Source organism: Lissotriton helveticus, chromosome 7, assembly GCF_964261635.1.
Source record: "Lissotriton helveticus chromosome 7, aLisHel1.1, whole genome shotgun sequence".
NCBI classification, from domain to species: domain Eukaryota; kingdom Metazoa; phylum Chordata; class Amphibia; order Caudata; family Salamandridae; genus Lissotriton; species Lissotriton helveticus.
Window position 1 is genome coordinate 120,871,247 of NC_136068.1, and position 26,644 is coordinate 120,897,890.

Consider the following 26,644-nt stretch of genomic DNA (forward strand, 5'->3'; position numbering starts at 1 on the left):
CAGCTTTAATTATGCAGAAACCCGTATGGATCTTTGTAGATTCATACGGAAGCTGAAACTGCGTAAGTCCCATCTCCTGCAGGCCAAAAAACAGTCAGAACCAACTGTGTCTATCATTCAAAGTCCATCTTTATTAGCAGCAGGGGATGTGGACTTACTACAAGATCTATACCATCTGCAGAATGAGCAAACCACTGGTGCAACTGGAATAAGTGTGTCCACACTTGACATAAGTGGAACTATTAGGACACCATTTGAACCAAAGTCCACATTTCAACCAGTGATGCTACATGATAATCTGGATGTATATCATGAGCAGGTTACGACGGAACTCAAACGACTTTATAGATCCACCACTTGTGCCCGACATAAACGCAACCGAAGGAACAACTGCTATGTTCAATTGATGAAAAAAGCTTCAAAGCAATACTAACATCATTATGAGGCAATCAGATAAAGGGGGCAATGTGGTGTTGTGGTCTCAGAACTTAAACATGGAAGAAGCGCAAAATCAACGGAATGATATTGAGTGCTATAAGAGGAGAAACATGCACAGTGTCAAGTCAGCATGGAATGAACATTACTCTAAACTACTTGTATGGAAGAGTGGAGGGCTTCTGAGTGAGGAAAAATGTTGTTTCCTTAAAAAAGAGCACCCAGTAATTCCTGCAATTTACTTCATTCCCAAGATCCGTAAAAACGCAATCAAACCTCCTGGCAGGCCGATAATTTCCGCATGCAATAGCCTCATGCAAAATACATCGAGATACGTGGATTATTTTCTTCAAGAACACGTAAAAAACTTGCCTTAGTATCTGCAGGATACAAGTGACTTCCTGAGGAAGATCAGTGAGGTCACATGGGACCCAGACTGACTATTAATAACTTTGGACGTGACGTCGCTGTATACCTCCGTTCACCACCATGATGGCATTAAGGCTATTGAACATTACATAAACAAAATACCAATGTGTTATACATGCACAATAGAATGCTTGTCAGTATGGTGCTAACATGTTTGGAACTAAACTTTGTCCTTTTGATAATCAAGTCTATCAACAAACCTGGGGTGTTGCAATAGGGGTCTGCTTTTCCCCTAGCTATGCTTGTTTGCATATGGGTGTAAGGGAGAAGCAGGTCCTCAAGATGCAATTTGCAGACATAATGGAACAGCATGTGCCTTACTGGTTTTGTTAGATTGATGATTAGAGAGGTCCTGAGGAACGGGCCCTTCAATTCACTGAACAATTCAATACCAATGATCTGAATCTCCATTTTACTGCGAATATCAGCAGAGCAGCAGTATGTTTTCCTGATGTTGAGGTATTTGTTAAAGATGACAAACTTGAGACTAGGATATATAGGAAGCCTACTGCAGGAAATACAGTGCTCCACGCAAAAAGTAATCATCCCAGACATTTAATACAAAGCATTCCATAAGGGGAAATGCTGCGTATTAAACGTATTTGCAGCACTGAGGAAGACTGCAATATCACGCAACAAGCAACCAGGTATAGGTTCCTAGACAGGGGCTATGCTGCCAACATCATTGACAAAGCCCTCAGTAAAACCAAGGTGATTGTCAGAGAGGAGGCCCTTGATACATAAACCTAGTCAGCAGTCTATAGTTTTGGATCAACCATCTCAACCTACAAGAATGATCCTTACTTATAACTGGCAGCATCAAGCACTACGCAAAATATTGAACAGAAAATGGGGGCTTGTACGAAGTTATCCAATTTTGGGAGATTGTCTACCTAAGAAACCTGATCTAACTTTTAGAAAGGCAAGATCCATGAGCAACAGCCTGTTAAAGAGTAGTCCTGAATTGAGAACAACTGGGAACTGGCTTACCTCATGTAAGGGGTTTGTTAAATGTCCCACATGTAAAGCATGTATATTTGCCAGAAATAAATCAGTCTATACTAGCCCATTTAAACCGTACCCTGTACCCATCAAGAAAAGCTTACATGCAAAACTGAATTCATTGTTTATGGGCTGGAGTGTCCCTGTGGCTTACTTTACATAGGCAGTACTCAACTGCCAGTACACAAGCGGATACTCCAGCACATAAGGGCTATCACCAACAGTGATCCAGCATATCCAGTGGCTAGACATTTTGGGGAGATACATGGCGGTAGCCCGAACACCTTAAATATTTTGTTATCGATACAATTCCGCCACTGAGGAGGGGAGGCAACCGCGAGGACCAACTACGCCTACGGGAAACAAGGTACATTCTATAACTGACACAAAAACTCCATTTGGGCTGAATGCGAGTGAAGATTTCTTCACTTGCTTGTGATTAGTTTCTCTCTTAGCCAATTGCACATTCTGATACAAAACATATATTTAAACTACTCAGCCCCTCAGTCACATCGTTCTTTTTCTGTATATAAATAGCACTTAGCACTTTTAGAATCCTTGTAGATTCAACAGGGTAACACTAAATGCACTTACACTCTATCACAGTAAGACATGGAGGAGATTCCAAGCCCACTAAGGGCATAATAATGGGTATGAGCATAGGATGAATATAGAGCATACCATCTAGATACAGTGAAAAAGTGTATGATATTGACGTTTATGGTAAACAACACTATGTACTGACATTGAGCATTTTTTTTACATCAATATTTTTAATAGTTGTATTACATTATTATTTTACACTGTGTTTTAACTATGCAGGTCATAGGGGATTGTTGCAATAATATGACAGAAATTAATGTGTCAAATGTATTGGTATTTTATTAATTGCAATATTTTTAATCATGAAATATTCATAGATTTTAAGCAAAAATCCGTATTTTTACCTGTACAGTGTATTCGCTTTGCATTCTGCTGAAATTGCCTTAGAACTCTTCTATGTTCATGAATTAGTCACCTGTGGGATGATTACAAGTCTTTGCACTGGCACTTTGAATTTCCGCAAGGCACTAAGCAATGCGTCATGTGATCAAGGACTTTGGGAGGCCTAAACGTGTTATGGCGGTGGTGCAGGGCAGCAAATAAATTCACTTTTTCACCATAAATCTTGGGTCTGCGTTCATCTGTTTCAGGGAAACTGAATGTCAGGAGGCGAAGTCAGATATATATATATATATATATATATATATATATATATATATATTCACCAAAAAAAAGAATTACTCGCACTCCAGGAGTTTTGTATCAAGACTTTTTACTTCAGAATGATACAGCCACCACCATCAAGTACTCTCCTAACCAACGCGTTTCGACCACACTGGTCTTGATCACCGTGATAAAGACCAGAGTGGTCGAAATGTGTTGGTTAGGAGAGTACTTGATGGTGGTGGCTGTATCATACTGAAGTAAAAAGTGGCAAATGTGGCAAAATGGAGTCTCTGTGTTTAGTATATATAAACTAGTCTCCCCAAACCCCTATATGATAAAGGGAGTCGGCGCTCGTGGTCACAGGAATTCTAATGTTTATTGCGACAGTCACATCGGACACAGGGACAATCAATAGAAGGATGCGTTTCGGCAGTCACGTTGCCGTTTTCGATTTTATATATTCAAACCATTTCATTTCGGGGTGTCTAGTATATGGACTACCTCTTCTTTCTTTCTGTGTTCATATGTATGCTCAGCAAACAACATTTCACTTAAGCTAGGCATTGACGCCAATTCACCAAAATGCTAGGGGTCGTAAAAGTGACATCACAGTCACCTGACCCGTTTGTGACATTACAGGAAGTCGATGCACCTTTTAACCCTAATGGCATCACTGGAAGTGTAGTCATCTGATGTTTGTTCTAATGGAACCACTGAAACTAACATATGGTAGTGGATGGAAAAATATAAATATAATTGGAAAGATCCAAATACCAAAAAAGATGTATCCCAACTCCCAGCAAAAATGTCCATACATACGCATAATGTTTTGTGCTCTGTCTAGATGTGCTTCCATTTATGCAGAAAAGTAGTAATATTAATCACAATTCAGTAACTTAGTGGATGGCACATAAGCGGTACATTCATGTACATTGTTTTACCAAGCTTCAGTGTCTTTGTTACTCACCTCACATCACAATGTTATGCATTTCTTCCATGATGTCAAATTTATCTTTGATTTGCCTCCATATCCCTCACAGACGAATCTTGTGATGAAAATGGCATCCCTTTAAAGTCATCCTTTCCACCTCAATGCAAGGACCTCATTTACTTTTTTAGTTTAACTTAAGTGCATCATTTCCAGTTCACAGTGCACAACACAGCCAGATCCCTGTCATTTCATAAATGCTAAATCAAAGTACCGCTGACACATCTTTTATAAACATGTCAGTCTCTGAAAGTATTATTACCAGATCATAATAACTCATCAGCATCACTGTAAAGTCCTCACTTTCATCTTACTGTAAGAGTGCATTTGCATATTAATGTACACCTTTGCATATGAGATCATCATGACCATACCGCTATGTGCATAATTTCGAGACTCTTCCAAGTGCTGCAGTCTTACATTCTTACATTAAGAGAATAACACTGCCAGATTTCTAGGTCATTTTACCTTCCCCTTTCCTCCAGTGTTTACAGTTTTCTCAGTACAAATATAAAGAGTGGTAGGGCGGCTGGGGACGGTGGCCACAGGGGGAGCACGCGGGGGGAGCATGCGGCGGGGGTTTAATAATAAAAATTATTTTTAAAAAAGACTTACCTGGTGCTGATGTCCGCCTCGTGCTCCTCTGCACCCAGTTTCTTGTCCCTGCAGTCCCTGGCACAGAATCACGGACTCCCCATCCAAACCCTGAGCTGCTCTCAAGCATGAGAGCAACGTGGGGATTGGCCTGAGCGGGCTGGATTGACGCTCGCTCAGGCAGAGGGAGTCTGCGCTGTTTCTCCAACCCAACTGTGCACTACAACTCAGTTGGAGAAACCTAAGTGCGCATGTCAGTTTGGCCGGCCTAACACGGTCGGACAAACTGAAATGCACACTTAAATGTGCATTGACCCCTCCCTGCACACGCTGGCTCAGCCAGCAGCTGAAAAATAAAACGATCAAAAAATATTGTTTTATTTTTCAGCTGCCGGGTCTGAGCCAGTGGGGCGACACGCCTCCGTTATTGTGGAGAAGCTGCTGCTGGTGCTTGCTGCTAGCTGGCATATGGGGGCAGCTGCTGCAGTTGCTTGCATGTCCTTACATTGGCTTCAGCCAAATTTCTGCTCCTGCCTCCCATTACCACAGAGGCTTACATCTACACACTTAACCAGGCTTAGAACCAAAGGCAGCTCAAGCAATTGTTGGCATCCTTCCACGTATATAAGAGACGGCTTGTAAGGGTTGAGTGTTGCTCCAAAACCCATTGGAATAAACGTTGCATTTAGTTACATATCGTTTCATTTTGCTTAGCCCATATATCAAAACAAGGATGATCTAAAATGGGCATACTATGCCAGGCTGTGGTGTGACATATGCAACGTCTCTTGAAAATGAGGGGGCTCTAGGTGGCGCACAAGCAATATGGCTGCACTGGTGTGAGGCTCCTGCAGCTCGGCACAATTATCCGATCAATTATCCTGCTTATGAGATCCTAATCTGCATCCCGTTGCACCGCTGTGGTGACTAGGACCCAGAGAACTGGCGGTGTAAGTTTGAAGCTGGTGGCACGCTGCTGACTGCCTCTGCGACGCTAACCTGTGGTCATCTCCGAAGAGGCCTGTTCTGCCTGAAGCCTCTGAGGGGAGGAGCTCGGCACGCGAGTGCTGCTGCGCCCAAGTGGCAACTTGGCCTCATTCTGGGCACGGCTGTAATCCCTGCCGCCTTTCCACAATAGGGGTGAGTGCATTTCAATTTGCCCCCAGCGTGCGCATCAGGATTCCTTTCCCTGCATATCCGTGGAGGCAGTGACGAGGAAGACCCCCACATCCAGCATGGAAGCCCTGGTTATCAGCAACCGATGCACTGCGAGATGCTACTGCAGCCTGCTGCCAGATCGCGATGCGCTAATCTTGCCAACAGCGCTAAGCCGATCAAAGCAAAGCAGTGAGCCCCAGATAGGCACTGTGAAGAGTCATAACATCACCATTTACCACTCCCGTAGCCCTTCACTGCTACGCTGCCATATCGCCCCGGGGGGTGCCTGGGACGCCACAGGGATGCTCTCTACTATGTAGGATCTCCCACATCTAACTGCACCAATCTCTCTTGTGCGGCTTCTTGCATAGCATTAGTGGGCCCAGATGCGCTAGTTACTCCCCATCCAGCCTGCGATATTGAGGACCACAGAAAGAGCACACCTGCTTGTACAATCAGCTTCCGAGAGGGCCCCTCACTGGCCACCTACGTTGAGCTATCCACCGCCCCGGCCACTGCCGGCCACTGCTCAGCGTGGACTCTCTCAGCCTGTACTTTTGTGGCCTGGTGGGATAGCGGATGCTTAACTATTGGTGATCCTGCCTTCTACTGGCTTGTCACATTGCGCAGCAGCAATGACCGCTGACGGCAGCGTACCTAACACTCTGCACTACTTCACGCCGATCCAAATGGCGCAGCCTGACCTTATGACCCTGAGGCTGCCACACATTGGATGACTCAGCCTCTAACTTCGATAGACGTCCCTCGAGTGCCGCCATAGCTTGCATTACTTGAGTTCATCGTTTCAGTGGTACCTCACCCCTCAGGTGACTGACATCCTCACCCCGCCTTTTTTGCTGTGGCGCACTCTGACCTGCGGCCGTCGTGGGGAGCCCACTGCCATTGCCTGGAACTGCCCAGCTGGATGCTCACTCTTCCCGTACCCTGCACTAGGTGACCCATTGCCACTCACGCATCGGCTAGCATCGCGACACCTGCTACAAATCCTAAACATGGGGAAGGCAGACATCAAATAAACCAGGTTGATCTTTGAAACCAAGAGGAGTAGCCGCTCACAGCAGGAGGGCACAGAGGAGGTCATGAAATCCCTTCTTCCAGAGGTGCGGCAAAGTCTAACCTCTATTGCAGAAAAAATGGACTTAATGACCAACCGGATGGATGCCATTGTCCACAAGTTAGATGGTCATGACGAGCGCATCAAAGAAACAGAACACCGCATTTCAGAAGTGAAAGACAACACCTCCAACATTCAGACACATGTGCCGCAAATGGACAAACTGCTTAAAATTATTGCTGCGAAAAACGAAGATCTTGAAGCGCACAGCAGGAGGAATAATATATGAATTTGTGGCATCCCCGAGAGTACCAACACTGGCAGAATGGAAGAATACATAGAAAGACTTTTGCAAAACACAATTGGTGCTGCATCCTTTTCTTTCCAATTCATAGTCAAAAGGGTGCACCGATCACTCGGTCCCAGACCACCACCAGGGAGCACACCGCGCGCCATCATTACTCCGCTCCTAAATTACCGTGACCGAGATGTTGCTCTCAAGATGGCTCGGGAGAAACGCCAACTCTTATGCGAAGGAAACATGTTCACTCTCTATCCAGATTCCACAGCTGCGGTGCAGGAGGAACAACGTAAGTTCAACCCCGTCAAGCAAAGCTCGATCAAGCCCAAATTGATTACGCTCTTCCATACCCGGCCTGCCTGAGAGTCACACACCAAGGCAAGCAATCTTTCTTTACTAACCCGCAACAGGTGGATGACTTCCTGAAACGCCTTAAACGCCACAATAACTCCTCCGCCTCTCCGGAGCATCACCGAGATCGACTTCTACAGCCACAGAATAACTGTCACTTATGACATGCTGCTGCAACCCAAGTCGCACGTGAAGCACTGCACTGTCAAAGCCCAAATGAACTTGATGCACAGATCCAATAGACTGGGACACCTGACACTACTGGCCAGATAAGTGACACACAAGAGCTAACTAACACTTGGCACCGGGGGCCCTCGCCCTCATCGAGAGTGGTCTTTCCATTGTCTTGCTACTCTGAGGGCGGGGAGTGACCGTGCATGAGCCTAGGAGTTACCCCGAGGGTGCTCCCCCCCTTGCTTCTTGCTGCAGACCTGTATGCAGATTGTTTTTGAGTTTTTTTCTTTTTTTTTTGGAGGGGGGGGGGATGTTTCTCCTGGCATGGGAATGGGATTGTTTACGAAAGTTCCTTCAACGCACGAAATGCCACATGAAAGACAGATACATTGTCGGTTTTCTACCCTCTTTACAGAAGAAGAAAGGCCACGGTACCATGCATTAGATATCACCGTACTACATGGCTAGCCCACTACCTCAACAGCATCTACATATCCTTACCTGGAATGTTAGGGGGGTAGGCAATCCAAGGAAGGGGCGAAGGGTTTTAGCATATCTAGATTGTCACCAGGTACATGTTGCAATGCTCCAAGAAACCCATCTCAATCCCACCACAACAATACCTTCATGCACAAATGGGCAGACCACAGAATATTTTCCTCTTATTCCTCATACTCTGGAGGGACGGCTATACTAATAAAAAAGTAAACTCCCTTCACCGTGGCTGGCTAAGCACAAGATCAGCACAGACGATATTGCATTTTATGGGGCAGACTGGGCACCGAATCGGTCACTTTAGCTTGCTGCTATGGCTCTAATGTCGACTCCCCAGAGTTCTTTGCCATGCTTTGGGGGGAAATCATGGAGATTGGTTATACTCACGTCATATGGGGGGGATTTCAATGTCGCCCATAATCCCACTGAAGATCGGTACAACCCTGCGCCACACCATTACAATAGATCACATCAAATGCCACATCAAATGCCACACCATTACCACTGCAACGATTGGCCGCGTCCCATTAGCGTGATTACTGTTGCTCGTCAGGCAAGGCGTGGTGATACAGGTGGGCGGTGAGTGTGCGGCGTGTGTGAGCCGCGGCGTTTGAGAACCGAAAAAAGCCGGGAGCAGGGAGCCGGGCACTGCGAGGCTGTTGGGAAGCTGCACGTTTCGCAGTTTTCTGAGATCGGAGGGTGGACATCGGTCGAATCGCGGTAAGGTGGCAGCGCGTAACCAGCACACGTGAGGAGGTGCGAGGTACAGGGGTTCAGAGGCTGTCTGGGAGGCAAATTATCGCCATTCCCGTCGCTGACGGGCTCTGGTGTGTAGGTGCTCCCGGGCGGCTTTTTCTCCTGCCCCCCTCCCCCCCCCGAATCACGCAAGTTGCAAGTTGCATGGCGCACGGAGCCCCTCACGCTTAGACCTCTCTCCCGAGTTTTCTCTGCCCAGATTACCCCTCGCAGCCCCCAGTGCACCCTCAGGGCTCTTGGCGGGCGGCTCCACTCCCCCGTGCTCCTAGCCCTCAGCCATCCCCTGCCCCCTCGCCCGTCACCTGACCTGTCGACAGAACTCACTAGTTTTGGGGCTGCTCCCCTTGCTCCTCATCCCAGAGCCCGCCTAGGTCTCGATCATCTCGGACAGGCCCTGCCGGCTCCACCCCAACCCCCCCCTGACGTGCCTGCACTTAGCGCTCTGTGATAACATTGTGCCTGTGCAGTACGAAACCCTAGTTGATCTCTGGCCTTGGCTTGAGCCGGAGGGGCGAGGTGGTGATAGCCGGTGGGGTCAAAGTTGGGGGGGCCTAGGGTAGGTTGGATTAAGCGAGCAGGGGGTGCCACTAGCTATATACATATATAGCTATATAGTTGCACAGTTATAACGCACGGTGGCCAAACTCCAAAACCACGCTGCAATAAAAAGCTACTGCGAGCCACTGCAAGCCCGGCTTAGTTCAGTCGAGCCTTGGCTCTGGGAGTATTCAGAAGAGCTCAACTATACCTCGGAACATGAGATCTGGAAAAGTAAGGAAGTACACAGCGCCACCAAAGCGAAAGAAATCCAACCAATCTGATGTCGCCGAGGCGTCAAACCAGGCCAACCACAGATCAAAACCTCAAAAACCCTTAAGCTTGCGGGACTATTTCAGAAAAACGCCAACAAAGACTGTTGTATCGTCACAATCACATCTTCAATCTCCGGAGGTTATCACATCTATAACCCCGGTTCAACCAGGGTTGATCCATCTGGCCTCACCGCAACATTGGGCATTCGAAACCAAGAAGGCGACAGCATCATCCGAAGTTTACATCTTTGGATCTACCCATAATAATCTGCCGAGGAATCGTCGAAATGACGAAACTTCCATCGTAAACAGCAAAAATTTCCAATATGCCCATTCTCCATTGGGTAAGTTTCCTGTGTCCCCAGCAGAGGACAGAGGATCATCTCACTCATCGCAAACCCAGTTGGAGGGCACCTTGTGCACAACAAAGGCCTGCTCAGTTCTAACACAGTCCCCTGAAACTCGCCCGGCGACACCAATGGAGCCCTCAGTGGTTTTGCCTCGGCAAACGACGATGGCGCAAATCCATAGGCAAGCCAACCTTGTCCCTCTCAACAGCAGGCAGCCGCCCCCAGCCCCACAAACAACAACCACTCCAACTGTATCACCAGCCTCGAGCCCCTCGTACATGATATTTTCGCCACCTGGACTAACAAAGGTCTCACTGCAAAATCAGTCAGAACCGCCCGACTCAAATGATCAGCTCATCTCAGATCTGTCTCTCTTTTTCAAGACCACTCAAAATTCCCCCAGGCACACCTCAAACGAAAAGTCCAACACCGAAGATCATACAGCAACCAGTGCCTGGCCACAACTCCTCCAGACCCTCCAACAAACGCATTAAACTATCACTCGGTAAAATTGGAGGTGCAGGTTGACCTATTAAACACCTTGGCATTATTCACGTCTGGGATCGACAGCAAACAAGACAAACTAAACAATTTAATCTTAAGGGCGCAAGCCTCCACGAAGCTTGCCCAATCAGTTTGCTGCTGCTCCCCAATTATAGACTCTCTCTCTCTGCTTCCAGAATGCCTAACCACCGTCATAAGGGAAGTCAAGTTGATGAGGGGAGGAAACGTCCTCACTACACCTTCCTCCCCCCCACAGCAAGAACAGCAACACCTTACCCAAGACCTTGTCAAGCAGAGTGCAAATATGAACGAAGGGGTGCCTCCAAGAGCAGGAATAACCACCGGCCCAACTGAGCCGAACGGGCAGGGCCTCTGTGGTCAACAACAACCAAAGCCGGCAGACGACAACGGTCCACCTTTGACTTCATCTGGGCCCACAACCAGACCAGACCAGACCGGGCCAAAAGACAGCCCAGTGCCCCAGACCGCTCCAATAGTGGAAGTTCCCCCAGCGCTCCCCCCACCATGCAGTAAGAGAGAGCGCAAACACCAGCGTAAAATTAGAAACAAACTCAGGGCAAGTTCCAATGTGGCCCACCAGGAACTCTTCCCTCTTTTTGCAAAAGCAGAGAATAAAAAACTCCACACCAAAACGAGTGCATTATTGCCTACGTCAAACCACAATGGAGAAATCCTAGGAATAATCACCCAACAACCAGCAAGGAGTTACCAGGACCAAAGCAAGCCAAATACGGACCTAGAAATGGACGAGCTAAGCGCATCCACAGAAAACACAGGGATGAGCTCAGACAAGATAAGTGCAACCGGGCCCAAGACGGTACCAGGAAAACCTAACTCACCAACGGCTTCAATTCCACCCGGAAAGGACAATGTAACGTTAAGATCAAACTACTCTAAAAGCATTCGTAATAATTCAACAACTTTGACTAGCCACAGCCCACCGTTGAAGACGGCCCTGCAAAGATTGACACAACAGACACACGAAACCAAATCAGCCACGTTACCTGATAAACTTGACAACCTGCTTCTAAGTGCACCGGAGGCGAGCAAATACAATCCATCGCGCCATCAGATCCTATTGGCTCCTGAATATGAATCTAAGGGTCGACACGACATTCTTAATAGATCGAACCTGATAAAACTCGTGGAAGGCATCCCGGGGCTCGCAGGGTTGTCCACGGACAGCATTTATTCATTGAATTCCTCCCCCCAGAGGTAACCAACCATCAGAGGTCACTGTGGCGACTTTTAAATCGGCCAGCTGGGTAGGAGCTTTTTAGGAACACCAGTCCATCTTGCGAAACTGGGGAATTAGAGTGTACCCATATTCCACGCATGGGTATCCAATTTCCCTGCGAACCAGATCGACTTCACCTAGACAATCGGTTACTATTAAATCAACAGTACATGCAAGACCTTACTCCGTTCTAAAAAACGCGTCCGGACCAGATGTCGAAATCAAATCCTTTGAAAAAGACGGTGACAATGCAGACCCAAACCAAGGCTGGGGGTGGCTGCTAGCTATCCTGTAATCTAAAATCTCAAACTGACCGTTCGCGGCCAAGACGCAGGAAGAAAAATACAAACCCCCTGGAAAACCAAACCCAGCAGCAGAACTACAGTTAAATACAGACAACAGGCAAGGGCGGTTGCCCTTCTCACTGTGCTCATGGAACATCAGCGGGCTCCACCAAAAAACCTCCAATGACGACACTCTGGCCTTCTTACGCAAACACGCAGCAATTGCCTTACAGGAAACTTGGGCCACAGAGGGCCGCCCATTGCAGGTTACATTGAATTTTGGAAGCCAGCACTTAAGGACAGCCGCTACGGTCATTCTAAAGGCGGTCTGTCTACATACATTTCTAACAACTTAAAAGGTTCATTCAATCAACTTTTATTCAAAGAAGACTGGTTACTTGGGGTCAAAATTAACCCATGAAGGAAGCAGCGTTCACTCTTCCTCATAAACGTGTATATTAACCCCAGCACCCGTACTAAACAAGCATTGAAAATGCAATAGGTCTCGGATTTATTTGAGTTAGAGCTAATGGCATTGTAAATGAAAATGTCTTTTAGCCATGTGTTATGGAGTGTATGCATGTGGTGTGTAATGGAATTATGTGGTTTGGATTGGAATTGTTCACCCTGCACACTCACAAACTGTTCACCTTGCACACTCACAAACTGTTCACCCTGCACACTCACACACTGTTCACCCTGCACGCTCACATAATGTTCACCCTGCACGCTCACACACTGCTCACCCTACACGGTCACACACTGCTCACCCTACACGCTCACACAATGTTCACCCCGCACGCTCACAGACTGTTAACCCTGCACGCTCACACACTGCTCACCCTACACACTCACATACTTCACACTCTGCACTCACACTGTGCACTCACAACTCTGCACTCGCACTCTGCACTCTGCACACTCACTCTGCACACTCACTCTGCACACTCACTCTGCACTCAATACTCTGCACTCACTACTCTGCACTCACTACTCTGCACTCACTACTCTGCACCCACTACTCTGCACCCACTACTCTGCGCTCACTACTCTGCACTCACTGCTCTGCACTCACTACTCTGCACTCACTACTCTGCACTCACTACTCACTACTCTGCACTCACTACTCTGCACTCACTACTCTGCACTCACTACTCTGCACTCTGCACTCACTACTCTGCACTCACTACTCTGCACTCACTACTCTGCACTCACTACTCACTACTCACTACTCTGCACTCACTACTCACTACTCTGCACTCACTACTCACTACTCTGCACTCACTACTCTGCACTCACTACTCTGCACTCACTACTCACTACTCACTACTCTGCACTCACTACTCACTACTCTGCACTCACTACTCACTACTCTGCCCTCACTACTCACTACTCTGCACTCACTACTCTGCACTCACTACTCTGCACTCACTACTCTGCACTCACTACTCACTACTCTGCACTCACTACTCTGCACTCACTACTCTGCACTCACTACTCTGCACTCACCACTCACTACTCACTACTCACTACTCTGCACTCACGACTCACTACTCTGCACTCACTACTCACTACTCTGCACTCACTACTCATTACTCTGCACTCACTACTCACTACTCTGCACTCACTACTCTGCACTCACTACTCACTACTCACTACTCTGCACTCACTACTCTGCACTCACTACTCACTACTCTGCACTCACTACTCACTACTCTGCACTCACCACTCTGCAATCACTACTCTGCACTCACTACTCACTACTCTGCACTCACTACAGAACTACTCACTACTTTGCACTCACTGCTCACTACTCTGCACTCACTACTCACTACTCGCTACTCTGCACTCACTACTCACTACTCTGCATTCACTAATCACTACTCTGCACTCCCTACTCACTACTCTGCACTCACTACTCTGCACTCACTACTCTGCACTCACTACTCACTACTCTGCACTCACTACTCACTACTCACTAATCTGCACTCACTACTCACTACTCTGCACTCACTACTCACTACTCACTACTCTGCACTCACTACTCACTACTCTGCACTCACTACTCACTACTCTGCACTCACTACTCTGCACTCACTACTCATTACTCTGCATTCACTACTCACTACTCTGCACTCACTACTCACTACTCTGCACTCACTACTCTGCTCTCACTACTCACTACTCTGCACTCACTACTCACTACTCACTACTCTGCACTCACTACTCTGCACTCACTACTCACTACTCTGCACTCACTACTCACTACTCTGCACTCACTACTCACTATTCTGCACTCACTACTCTTCACTCACTACTCACTACTCTGCACTCACTACTCTGCACTCACTACTCACTACTCTGCACTCACTACTCTGCACTCACTACTCACTACTCTGCACTCACTACTCTGCACTCACTACTCACTACTCTGCACTCACTACTCACTACTCACTACTCACTACTCACTACTCTGCACTCACTACTCACTACTCTGCACTCACTACTCTGCACTCACTACTCACTACTCACTACTCTGCACTCACTACTCACTACTCTGCACTCACTATTCACTACTCTGCACTCACTACTCTGCACTCACTACTCACTACTCTGCACTCACCACTCTGCAATCACTACTCTGCAATCACTACTCACTACTCTGCACTCACTACTCACTACTCTGCACTCACTACTCACTACTCTGCACTCACTACTCTGCACTCACTACTCACTACTCTGCACTCACTACTCTGCACTCACTACTCACTACTCACTACTCTGCACTCACTACTCACTACTCACTGTTCACTACTCTGCACTCACTATTCACTACTCTGCACTCACTACTCACTACTCTGCACTCACTACTCTGCACTCACTACTCACTACTCTGCACTCACTACTCTGCACTCACTACTCTGCACTCACTACTCTGTACTCACTACTCACTAACCATTACTCTGCACTCACCACTCTGCACTCACCACTCTGAACTCACTACTCACTACTCTGCACTCACTACTCTGCACTCACTACTCTGCACTCACTACTCACCACTCTGCACTCAGCACTCTGCACTCACCACTCTGCACTCATCACTCTGCACTCACCACTCTGCATTTACCACTCTGCACTCACTACTCACTACTCTGCACTCACTAATCACTACTCACTACTCTGCACTCACTACTCACTACTCTGCACTCACTACTCACTACTCTGCACTCACTACTCACTACTCTGCACTCACTACTCTGCACTTACTACTCTGCACTCACTACTCTGTACTCACTTTCACTACTCTGCACTCACTACTCACTACTCACTACTCTGCACTCCCTACTCTACACTCACGACTCTGCACTCACTACTCTGCACTCACTACTCACCACTCTGCACTCACCATTCTGCACTCACCACTCTGCACTCACTACTCTGCACTCACTACTCACTACTCTGCGCTCTATACTCATTCTCACTACTCTGCACTCACTACTCACTACTCTGCACTCACTACTCACTACTCTGCACTCACTACTCTGAACTCACTACTCACTACTCTGCACTCACTACTCCCAATCTCTGCACTCACTACTCTGCACTCACTACTCTGCACTCACCTCTCACTACTCTGCACTCACTACTCACTACTCTGCACTCACTACTCTGCACTCACTACTCTGCACTCACTACTCACTACTCTGCAGTCACTACTCTGCACTCACTACTCTGCACTCACTACTCACTACTCTGCACTCACTACTCACTACTCACTACTCTGCACTCACTATTCACTACTCACTACTCTGCACTCACTACTCACTACTCTGCACTCACTACTCACTACTCACTACTCTGCACTCACTACTCACTACTCTGCACTCACTACTCACTACTCTGCACTCACTACTCTGCACTCACTACTCTGCACTCACTACTCACTACTCTGCACTCACTACTCTGCACTCACTACTCACTACTCACTACTCTGCACTCACTACTCACTACTCACTGTTCACTACTCTGCACTCACTATTCACTACTCTGCACTCACTACTCACTACTCACTACTCTGCACTCACTACTCACTACTCTGCACTCACTACTCTGCACTCACTACTCACTACTCTGCGCTCACTACTCACTACTCTGCACTCACTACTCTGCACTCACTACTCTGCACTCACTACTCACTAACCACTACTCTGCACTCACCACTCTGCACTCACCACTCTGCACTCACCACTCTGAACTCACTACTCACTACTCTGCACTCACTACTCTGCACTCACTACTCTGCACTCACTACTCACTACTCACCACTCTGCACTCAGCACTCTGCACTCACCACTCTGCACTCATCACTCTGCACTCACCACTCTGCATTTACCACTCTACACTCACTACTCACTACTCTGCACTCACTAATCACTACTCTGCACTCACTACTCACTACTCTGCACTCGCTACTCACTACTCTGCACTCACTACTCACTGCTCTGCACTCACTACTCTGCACTTACTACTCTGCACTCACTACTCACTACTCACTACTCTGCACTCACTACTCACTACTCTGCACTCACTACTCTGCACTCACTACTCTGCACTCACTACTCTACACTCACTACTCTGCACTCACTACTCACTACTCACTACTCTGCACTCTCTAATCTGCACTCACGACTCTGCACTCACTACTCTGCTCTCACTACTCACCACTCTGCACTCACCACTCTGCACTCACCACTCTGCACTCACTACTCTGCACTCACTACTCACTACTCTGCACTCACTACTCTGCACTCACTACTCTGCACTCACTACTCACTACTCTGCACTCACTACTCACTACTCTGCACTCACTACTCTGCACTCACTACTCACTACTCACCACTCTACACTCACCACTCTGCACTCACCACTCTACACTCACCACTCACTCAAGTCCATGCAATTAGAGGACATAACATTCTGAACAAGCACCTACCTCTCAGTGCCCTCACTGCCTTGCGAAACTTCTCGATGCCGGCCAGGAAGAGAGCAGTGATCGGTGCGCGGCGGGGACGCTGGCGCCGTGAGCGTGCGCACGACTGAATCCGCGCGTCACCAGCACTTCTCCCATTAGGATTGCTGGGCGGGTGCCCAGCTCTTGTCTCCTTTTGTCGGCTTTGGCGGCTGACATGATTACAATAGTTCTCTGCTGAGAACGCGCTTCGCGCGCCTCTAGGCCGAGACCTAAAAAGACCACCTGGCCCGCCTCAGTGAAATCATGAATGACATTGCCACAGAATACCCCATCTCGGACCGCATTGTCACGGGGGACTTCAATACCAATTTATTTCAGGGGAAAGCAGCAGACATGGAAGGACCCGCCCTGACAAACTTGATTGAGGCCATGACTCAAACTAAACCTCCGAATCAAGCCCTCAATAAACTGGGTGAGCTCTCCGTGATGAGATTCTACAATGCAGGCTACTTGGTAATGAATGGCAGGTCAACCAGTGACTCTCCCCCAAACTGGACCTGGTCAAACGGAAGCAAAAACTCTTACCTAGATTTCACCATCTGTAATTCAGAACTATTATTTAATCTGGACAGTTTTTGCATCCATCCACGGTCTGAAAGTGACCACAGGCCGCAGGTTATTTCTCTCAACACAAAGACAGAATCCCATAAAACGGCGCCCGTAACCTACAAGGGAATATATTCTGAAAATTTAAAACGTCTCAAATGGAGTGAGATTAACAGCCAGAATATTTTAATAGTAAGTAAGGACTTTACCAAAGGCAGATTCGACCAAGACGCCTCCCTGACAGTGAAATGGTCGCTGTTTTCTTCTCATCTGATCAGCTGCTTTCCAGCGATAGTGCAGGGTTCAAGCCGCACTCTATCAGCCGGGTTCGCAGTTTCCACCGACACAAAGTCTCTAAAGAGAACGAGAAACAAAGCTCTGAGGACACTTTCAAAATTCCCGGGGAATAGCGCCTATCTTACTATATACCATCAAACTCAAAAAGCATTCAAGAAGGCTATTACACAAGAGAAACAGGCGCAGGAAACCCAATATTGGGTTGAACTGTTGTGGGAGAGCAAGAAAAAAACTTCCAGGAAATTCTGGGTTCTCGTCAACCGCACCAATTTGAACCTGACAAATTCTGGCTCAGCAAAAATTCAGGAATCGCAATGGGCAACATACCTAATGGACCACTTCTAGGCACAAGACCACCCAGATCTTATTGGATCAGCCAGCGCATATGGCACTGGCATTGGTGTATCATTGAGTACCCCCTCTGATCTAATACAAGGGTCCGCCGCGTAATATGTACTAACCGAAGAAAGAGTCACCAAAGCAGTGACAAAAGGAGACAAGATGGAGCACCAGGTCCGAACGGCCTCCCACAGAGGTTGTTCAACTCGGACATTCCCTTCTGGTCCACGGTGCTAACAAACCTTTTTAACTACACTCTGAGGACAGCAACAATCCCAGACTCATGGCGGGGTGCAATTATCCACCCATTTATAAATCTGGATCGCGCGCTGCCCCTAACAACTACAGATTAATTGCCCTTTTGGACATAGAGGCGAAACATTACGCTGGGCTTATCCTGGAGGACCTTGGGCAATGGGTAAAGGACCACAATCTGATACCACTGAATCAAACAGGGTTTGTTGCCAATTCAGGAACCATGACGAATTTATTAACAGTCTCTACCATCATTGACAATGCCCTTTCAACATCCAGGACAGCATTCTGCTGCTTTGTCGACTTCAAAGCTGTATTCGACAGGGTCCCCAGGGTGGCACTCTGGGAAAAACTGAGGCAGTGGGGAATTCCAGATAAAATCCGGAACCCAATTATCCAACTGCACTCCAGTACCTGGGTCCGAGTGAAGTTAGGGTCCGGCACGCATCTCTAGCGAAAAATCATGACCTCACAAGGCATCAAGCAGGGATGCGTGCTGGCCCCCCTTCTCTTCAACCTTTTCATAGCAGACTTGTCAACCACCCTAGACAAAGTAAACAGTCACCCGCCTAAAGTAGGAGGTACGGCATTATGTAATCTTTTATATGCCGATGACCTGGCCCTGTTTAGCCTCACAAGGGTAGGGTTACAAAGGCTTCTCGACTCATTGATGCAATACACGACCATTAACCAACTAGAAGTCCACATGGAAAAGACCCTGATTGTCCCGTTTGGCAAGAAACGTTACGGCGGTGGTGGCTGGTCACTTAATAAAACAAGCCTTACCACTGGCCAATCATACAAATATCTAGGCGTTTATTTGGATTTCAGGGGCAACTTTATAAAGCAGAGTAGTGTGATCGCAGCCAAAGCCACGGCACTAGCGGTATCACTCTCTAAGCTGTCGAAGAAACTTTCAGGTCCAACCTTTTCTCCCCTATTGGAAGTCTTATGAGCAAAGATTGGCCCCACACTATCATATGGTATAGAGATCTTTAAAGGTAAAATGAACACCACTTTAAATAAACACACAACTAAAATTTACAAAAAGGTACTCGTTCTGCCAAGTTCCGCATCCCCAGCACAGATCAGATTAGAGTTGGGGTTAACTAATTACGAAGCCTCTAATGTTGGTACATACCTTAAGCTTTGCCATAAATTAAGACAGGCTGAACCAGGTACACTAGAATCCCTAGTCTGGAAAGAAATTAACGAGAGCAACCCAGGAGGATCATTTGGCTGTCTTTTGAGGGACTACACCCATCAAATGTCAGCTGCCGACCTCTGGGCCCTCAATCCTAGTCAGTCTGCCTTTAAAAACGCAATCAAAAAATGTGTGAGATTGACATCTCTCGCCACTGACAAAGCTCTCCTCACGAAACGCAGCCATTCCTGGGCAGTAGTCAACTCCTATAAACGGCTATCCCCTGCTATGTATTTTTCCACCACATTTTCACTCTATTTAAAGCGCAGTTTTATAGCCCTAAGAATGGGGGACTGGCGCTTTCTTCAAAATCTACCCATTTGGCGTCGTAAGGAGGAGGACACAACATGTAAAGGATGCGGGTTAGTGACAGAAACAATTTTGCACGTGGTTTGCATCTGCCCTACCTTCAATTCTCAACGCAGGTGTATGCTCAGGCCAGAATGAAACAGTTTGGGAGTTCGGACCTGTAGGCATGCCATCATTGCCGCTCTGTCCACGGACAACACTGTTTTAAATATAAAATTGGCTCAATTTATCCAGCAAGCGTATCGCAATCTCAGCACAAAGAAAACTGTTATGGCTTTGCCACCCACCTTTTAGATTAAATAATATACTGTAACTGAATTTCCAACGATCAGGAGGGTCGTAATACAAATTGAAATACTGTAGCATGTATGCTTATGGTTCGATTTTATCATTTGAATATAATGGGCGCTGTACGAGAGACGCCAGGTCATGTTGCACATAACAGTTTAAACTTCTATTTTTTTATGCTTTTTTTGCCCGTATGGGTTTTTCTTTTTAACCTTTTTTATTCACAAAACTGTACACAATGTGACCTGGGAAAAACTTTTAAAGATATTGTTTTATATCTAAATAAAGATTATTATTCTTCTATTAAAAAAAAAAAATGCCACACGACATAGTGACTGACAATGAATTGTCAGATACATGGTGCCATGTACACCCTCACACTACGGAAGGTACACACTTCACAGCACAGTCTGCATCCTGGGCCCGATTAGATTATTGCCTTCTCTCCCGTGGCCTAGGCCCGTCGATAATTGTTCTTATAACATATTCTGACCACTCTCCTGTAGAACTGACGCTCACCCCCACGGGATATAGTGTCCCACGCAGCATCTGGAGAATGTCAGCCCTCACGTTGCTTGATGCAGTGTTTCATGACGAACTAGAACAAGAAATTGCTGATTTTTTTCAGAGGAACAAGGGCTCTGTTGATAGCGTTGAAACAATCTGGGAGGCCTTTAAGGTCACGATCCGGGGGAATTGTATTTCAAAATGCTTTGGAGTCCTACGAGACATCCAACAGACATTGCAGAAACTGGAGGCGGAGCTTAAGGGGCTAGAGACTAGGCTCTCTAGAGGTGCTTATGGACGAGCCCAACGTGAGCTTCGTGAAAAGCTCTTGAATTACGCCAGCACAGCAGACCGGGAGCAAAATTGAGGGGGAAATATTGGGTGGCCCGAAAGTATGGCAAGGGTGAGCGCCCTGGAAGGGCTCTGGCAGAGACGATACGGAAACCTTGCTTCTCTAATTATGTCTTGGGGGTTCAGGGTCCTGGGGAGGTGCTATACAGAGACACTTCTGATATACTTACCATTTTTGCCACGCACTACTCTTTGTTATATACTTTGGGCAGGCGAGACTCCCTTGACCTTGACGGATACCTCAAAGATGTGGCTTTGGGATGGGTGGGTGACTCGCAGAGAGAGTTCCTGTGTGCCCCCTTCGAATTCGACAGAATACGGGAAGCAATTATGGATATGAGGTCCAGTAAGGCCCCTGGCCTAGACAGACTCCCCATCGACTTCTACAAAGCATGCATAGATCAGTTATCCCCCATTCTTAAAGAGATATATGAGGATGCTCTGGAGAAAGGTACGCTGCCTTCCACCATGAGAGAGGCGCTTATCACCTCCCTACTAAAACCTAGGAAGCTGATGTTTCAATGCGACTCGATTTTTGTATCGCGATTGATGATGGACAGTGGTCTCACTGTCCCTCATCAATTGCGATACAAAAATTCTTGCCAAGGTCCTCGCCAATAGGCTGAACCTACTTATGGAGAAGCTCGTCCTTCCCAGCCAATCGGGCTTTATTCCTGGATGTACGACAACACATAATCTACGTACATTCTTTTCCATATTACACAATGTTGATCCTGATCTGGCGCTGGCGACTGTCTTTCTAAACACAACCAAGGCGTTTGATTCTGTGGAATAGGATTACCTACCAGGAATACTACAGAGAATGGTCTTCCCTCCACTATTTCTCTAGTGGATAGGTTTGTTCTATTGACTTCCTACAGCCAATGTCCTGATCAATTGCAGATTGTCTCCAGCCTTCCCCATAATCAAGGGCACTAGACAAGGCTGCCTACTTTCCCCCCTGCTCTTCGCCCTATCGATCGAACCCTTGGTGGCTATGATACGGCAACATCACCAGGACAAAGCACTGCAATGCAACTTGCTTCAGATACTTGTATCCCTTTATGCAGATGATGTCACCCTATATGTTTGGGACCCGCAACATAATATAAACCCGCTCCAGCGAGAATTTATCGTCTTTGGGAAACTTTCTGGGATTCACATTAACTGGGGGAAGTCACAAGTATTCCCTCTTACCCCTGCAGCCATGCAATTCCTCATGGATTTCCCACTGGAATGGTGCAGCTCTGATATGGTGCCCTACTTGGGGATATGCATCTCTAGAGATTAGGAGGAATTAATGCGCCTCAATTATGGCACAACTCTAGACCGCATTGCAAGTTGCGTCACTCGTTGGATCTCCTTGCCGCTCTCCATGGCGGGACATGCCTCCCTATTTAAAATGGTGGTTCTCCCGCAGCTGTTGTACTTATTCCTTAACATTCCATACAGGTAGACACTTCTTTAAGGCACTGCATTCATAAATGATCAGATTAATATGGGGGGGGGACAGCCACGCTTACAATGGAGTATACTCACTAGGCCCTATTCTCTGGGGGGATTTGACGTAAAAAACTTTGAATTGTACTGCACAAGCGCCCAAGCACATTATGCTTATTATTGGTTTCACCCACCCACATACATGCCACAGGTTTAAGTAGAACAATAGCTGGCAGACCCTTTCCCCCTTGTGGGCATGATTTGTGCCATACCTCAGCCAAGGGACAAAACACCCACAACGATCACATGCATACTGGATGCCTGGTACCGCATACTTACACTACTACGAGGTCCATTGCTTTACTCTCCATTACTTCCTCTGCAATACAACCCCCACATGCAATTACTACAAGTAGCAGGATTTCTTAGGCTCCTTGAGCTGAAAGAAATCATAACCCGGGGTGACCTTTACCATAATGGGACGTTCAGATTGCTAGAACAGATATTCCTTTAGATCCAGCATCTCCATTAGATGTATTCCTTTATGTACAGCGCCGACAGGGTTTGTGATGCATTACCCCAGCGTTCCCTCAGGAACACCCTACTTTGTCTCCTTTGCATTTGATCTTACAAGCTACATCCCCAGGACATGTTGTTTCTAGTCTCTATCACGCTATCCACACGCAGCAGGAGATGGCTCCATGCCCTGCTCGCGCACACTGGAACACAGAGTTCGGCTATGAGCTCACAGACGAACATTGGGCATATTGCTGTTTACAAACAGAACAAATCTCAGCCAGCAGCAGACTGCGCATTACACACTTAAAATGTTTGCATCGCCTATATTACACTCCAGTCAAAATGTACGGTTATAAACTGAAAGACTCAGATCGATGTGATAGATGCGGCTCTGCTGGGGCTGATTTCCTCCACTTGGCCCGGAACTGCCCCGGTGTGAATGAGTATTGGGGCAGGTGTTTAAGGATTTGGAACAGATGACAACGCTTCCCCTAGGGCCCACCCCATTAGTGGCTTTATTAGGCAATACTGAATCAGTCATTAAAACCTACCGTTGCTTCCTGGCAACTGCTCTGTTATTGGCTAAACGCCGCGTCGCTTGCAGATGCGGCAAAGGCAGAGAGCTGAAGTTCAAGAATTGGCTATCCGACCTAATATACTGTCAAGAACAACTGAATACTTATGCAGAACTAAGTCCCTCGGCATCACGGCCCAAAGATATCTGGGACCCTCTGAAACACTACCCAGGGCCGGACTGGCCATAGCGGGCACTGGACAATCCCTCTTTGCGCCGCACGGGTGGGGGCTGGTTTTGGTCCCCTGGGGGCCATTTTTGTTACAGTTTCAAAAAGGGGGTGGTTGCTCACTGCACCATCAGGATTCAAGCAAGCCGGGCCGAAGACGGCTGCAATGCCAGAAACCGGTCCCCGGAAGCTTGTGTCCTTTCCAGTAAAGAATTGGCTTGGTAGTTTGGTCTGCCCTGTTCCCATGATGCACTGGGCCAGGGTCAGACTAATTTGCATGTAGCCAGGTTCTGAGCTGGGATGGTGCAGTGAGCTAAAAAACGGTGATGGAGCAAGCCCTGATCTTTTGACTGGGTAGGAGTGTTCTGCTTAATTCAGAAACTCTGTCCATCACCACCCCCTTTATGAATCGTTTTGGCCACCACAAGTGTGGAAGGGTATGCTCAGATGTGAGTCCCTTGCTCACTGCACCATCAGGATTCAAGCAACCCGGGCCAAAGACGGCTGCAATGCCAGAAACCGGTCCCCGGAAGCTTGTGTCCTTTCCAGTAAAGAATTGGCTTGGTAGTTTGGTCTGCCCTGTTCCCATGATGCACTGGGCCAGGGTCAGACTAATTTGCATGTAGCCAGGTTCTGAGCTGGGATGGTGCAGTGAGCTAAAAAACGGTGATGGATCAAGCCCTGATCTTTTGACTGGGTAGGAGTGTTCTGCTTAATTCAGATACTCTGTCCATCACCACCCCCTTTATGAATCGTTTTGGCCACCACAAGTGTGGAAGGGTATGCTCAGATGTGAGTCCCTTGCTCACTGCACCATCAGGATTCAAGCAAGCCGGGCCGAAGACGGCTGCAATGCCAGAAACCGGTCCCCGGAAGCTTGTGTCCTTTCCAGTAAATAATTGGCTTGGTAGTTTGGTCTGCCCTGTTCCCATGATGCACTGGGCCAGGGTCAGACTAATTTGCATGTAGCCAGGTTCTGAGCTGGGATGGTGCAGTGAGCTAAAAAACGGTGATGGATCAAGCCCTGATCTTTTGACTGGATAGGAGTGTTCTGCTTAATTCAGATACTCTGTCCATCACCACCCCCTTTATGAATCGTTTTGGCCACCACAAGTGTGGAAGGGTATGCTCAGATGTGAGTCCCTTGCTCACTGCACCATCAGGATTCAAGCAAGCCGGGCCGAAAACGGCTGCAATGCCAGAAACCGGTCCCCGGAAGCTTGTGTCCTTTCCAGTAAAGAATTGGCTTGGTAGTTTGGTCTGCCCTGTTCCCATGATGCACTGGGCCAGGGTCAGGCTAATTTGCATGTAGCCAGGTTCTGAGCTGGGATGGTGCAGTGAGCTAAAAAACGGTGATGGATCAAGCCCTGATCTTTTGACTGGGTAGGAGTGTTCTGCTTAATTCAGATACTCTGTCCATCACCACCCCCTTTATGAATCGTTTTGGCCACCACAAGTGTGGAAGGGTATGCTCAGATGTGAGTCGCTTGCTCACTGCACCATCAGGATTCAAGCAAGCCGGGCAGAAAACGGCTGCAATGCCAGAAACCGGTCCCCGGAAGCTTGTGTCCTTTCCAGTAAAGAATTGGCTTGGTAGTTTGGTCTGCCCTGTTCCCATGATGCACTGGGCTAGGGTCAGACTAATTTGCATGTAGCCAGGTTCTGAGCTGGGATGGTGCAGTGAGCTAAAAAACGTGATGGATCAAGCCCTGATCTTTTGACTGGGTAGGAGTGTTCTGCTTAATTCAGATACTCTGTCCATCACCACCCCCTTTATGAATCGTTTTGGCCACCACAAGTGTGGAAGGGTATGCTCAGATGTGAGTCCCTTGCTCACTGCACCATCAGGATTCAAGCAAGCCGGGCCGAAGACGGCTGCAATGCCAGAAACCGGTCCCCGGAAGCTTGTGTCCTTTCCAGTAAAGAATTGGCTTGGTAGTTTGGTCTGCCCTGTTCCCATGATGCACTGGGCCAGGGTCAGACTAATTTGCATGTAGCCAGGTTCTGAGCTGGGATGGTGCAGTGAGCTAAAAAACGGTGATGGATCAAGCCCTGATCTTTTGACTGGGTAGGAGTGTTCTGCTTAATTCAGATACTCTGTCCATCACCACCCCCTTTATGAATCATTTTTGTTACAGGGCCGTTTTGCAACGTAGCAGCAAAATCGGCCCTGCAACAAAATCCGCTGAAACCCGGTCCTGGCAAAGAGCTCGGCGGCACCCCCAAGCTCCGAGTTTGGTTCCCAGTCCGTCCCGGTCACTACCTCATTACGCATCCCTTAGCAGCTCCTGCAGTCACTGAAGAAGTGCCGGCGCCATACATATCTAAGAGTGCCGCGTACCTGATATGATTACTTCGTACACCCCAAATCGTCATTTCACCATCCCTTTTCCTTTTTTATGTCAAAGGTGTTGCACTGTCGACATAGGAATACTGGGCTATGTATATTAAACGAGTTAGCCTACTTGCCCCCTCAGTACTCACATGGTTGTAACCGTTAATAGTGATTTTGCGGCCGCAAAGCTTGATTTTGAGGATGAGGTCAAGAGAAAACATCATTGGTGAGGTGGTTATCTCCTCTTCACCATGAACTGCTTCTGTATGAAGTGACTACCGTGTGTAGATTCACATTATTGTGT